We start from the raw sequence: 2794 nt of genomic DNA, 5'->3' as shown, positions 1-2794 counted from the left end.
TGGCAAGAAATTTTTGATGTATTGTCCCGGTTTGAGATCGATGACTCTAATTGGATTTTGTTGGGTGATTTTAATGCACGGATTGGTGACCATAATATAATTTCGACAAGTATATGTGATAGTAGAGGTATTACTGTTAATAAGAGAAATAGAGCCTCCAAGGATGTAAATATTAATGTGAGAGGATGGAAAGTTCTTGAGTATTGTGCGGATAATGATTTAATAATTCTAAATGGTAGAGCTGCTGGTGATGAAGCGGGAGAGTTTACTTTTGTTTCTAACCGAGGATCCTCGGTAATTGATTTGGGAATTGTTGCTCCTGCTGTGTGGAATTGTATTAAAAGTTTTAGAATAGAGAGTTGTTTTTTGTCTGATCACTGCCCAATAGTCCTTTATTTGGAAGATCGTGCTACAGTTTACTCAGGTGATTCTGGCACTTGTTATCAGAGGATTTTCTGGGACAGTGATCAGCTGGAATCGTTGTCTGCTGATTTGAGGTGCTGCTTGGAGCAGACCCCTAATTTATCTCTATTGGAGCTCAGTAAGGTGATACTGGATTTTGCCAAAGTGAAAGGATTGACTCAAAAGAAAAAGACTATGGTTGGAATTGATGATTGGTTTGATTTGGATTGTCGATTAATGATTAGAGCTAGAAATAGAGCTTGGTTAGAGTTTAAGAAAAACGGTTTAGCGGTTCAGAGGAAAGTTTTTGTATTGTACCGTAGTTTGGTAAAGAAATTATGTTTAGCAAAGAAGAAGGAATTTTGTAATAGGTTACAAAATGTTAAAAACTTTTATAAAAATAATAGATTATTTTGGAATTTATGTAAAGCAAGAGGAAGTTGTGTTAAGGTAAATATCAGTTTACTTGATTGGTTTAGTTATTTCTTCTTCCTTTACGGCTCTGAGAGTCCATATAATGTTGATTCAGTGGTTTTTAATGATTGCGTGACTTGGTCGAACAAAATATTGAATTCTTATATTTCGGAGGAGGAACTAAGAATCGTTTTAAGTAGGTCGAATGTTGGTGGCGCTCCGGGAATAGATGGTATTCCTACTGAATTTTGGAAAATTGATAGTGCTTTCTTTTGTTTGTTAAATAATTTTAATAAGATTTTGAAAACGGGTGTTATTCCGGATGAATGGAAGAGTTCTTTATTGGTTCCGGTGCCTAAAGGTGGTTTAAGGTCAGTACTTACAAACTATAGAGGTATCTCGTTGTTGTGTTGTGTTTCTAAGATTTTTTGTAGAGTTTTGTATTACAGGTTAATAAGTTGGTTGAGTATGAGAGATATTCTCTCAGAGAGTCAGGCTGGTTTTCGTGCAGGCTACTCGACTGTTGATAATATTTTTATTCTGTATACTGTAATTGCTAAGACATTAAGTAGGAAACGGCGTAAGGTCTATGCTTTTTTTATAGATTTAGCATCAGCATTTGACTCTGTTGATAGGAATTTATTATGGAGGAAATTATTAAAGTTTGGTTTAAGTTTTAAGTTTGTATCCTTATTGGCAGAGTTATATAGTGGCTCGAATGTTAGGATTAAATGGAGGAATTATTGTTCTCAACCTTTCTTTTCTGATAAGGGTGTTAAACAGGGTTGCATTCTAAGCCCTATTCTTTTTAGTTTATTCTTAAATGATTTATTGAATTGTATTGATGACTCCGGTGGAGATGGTATAGTTGTTGGTGGTGTTTCTGTTAAGATATTAGCGTATGCGGATGACGTGGTAATTGTGGCGGATTCTCCGAGGTCATTGCAGAGGTCGATTGACCTTTTGGATAAATATTTAAAGGATAATAGTTTACAATTGAATCTTGCAAAATCTAAAATTGTGGTCTTTCGAAATGGTGGTAAGGTTTCTAAGGCTGATAAGTGGTGGTTTCGAAATGCTCCAATTTCGGTTGTATCACAATATAAGTATTTAGGTGTAATTTTTAAAAGTAATGGTTATTTTAATACCCATGTGAGGTCCTGTAAAGTTAATGCAGAGATAAAAATGGACAAAGTTATTCAAATGTGTCAGTCTGCAAAGTTGTGTAATTTGAAGGATCGGTTAAGGTTATTTAATGCTGTGGTGGGTTCATCTCTTCTTTATGCTTCCGAGGTGTGGGGTTTTCAGGCGGAAAGCTTGAATACAGTATTAGTTACTTTTATTAAGAGAATGTATGGGCTTCCAAGGTGCACTCCTGGTTATTTAGTGTCTATGGAGTGTTCATTGATTCCTTTATCTTGTTTGATCTTGAACAGATATGTTAATTGGATTTTTAGAACGTTGAGTTTAAATGATAAACGTCTTAGTAAAATTTGTTTGAGTTTTATTTTGAAACAAGCTGAGTTACCTTGGTCGAAGTATTGGTTGGCTAATTGTGCAAGGAACGGAATCAATTTTGATAATTTGTTACAAGATGTTAATAGTGTTTATTTATTAAAGTTAAATAATTTTGATAATTATATTTCGAAGTTGAATCATGGTATATTATTAAGTTCTTACTGTGAGTGGTATAAGAGTCTGAACAAACCCTTTTTTGATTGTTTTATTTATAATAGTAATTTTTCATCTAATGTTATGGCTGTATTAATGCAAATAAGGTGTAATTCATTAAGTTTTTTATGTAATTACAGAAGAGACAGTTGCGTATGTGGTGTGGCTGACTCGCCATTGGATGCGTTTCATATTATCGCTGTTTGTACTTTTTTGTCAAAATTACGTGAGGAGACCTTTGGGGTTCCCTGTTTTTCATTTAATCAGTTTAAAAAAGTTATTTCTGATTTTGATTTATTTTTTAAGG

The sequence above is a fragment of the Centruroides sculpturatus genome, unplaced genomic scaffold, assembly GCF_000671375.1.
Source record: "Centruroides sculpturatus isolate CEXI.00-Female unplaced genomic scaffold, Cexi_2.0 scaffold1135, whole genome shotgun sequence".
Taxonomy (NCBI): domain Eukaryota; kingdom Metazoa; phylum Arthropoda; class Arachnida; order Scorpiones; family Buthidae; genus Centruroides; species Centruroides sculpturatus.
The sequence above is the reverse complement of the archived record's forward strand: the minus strand, read 5'-3'. Positions refer to the sequence as shown.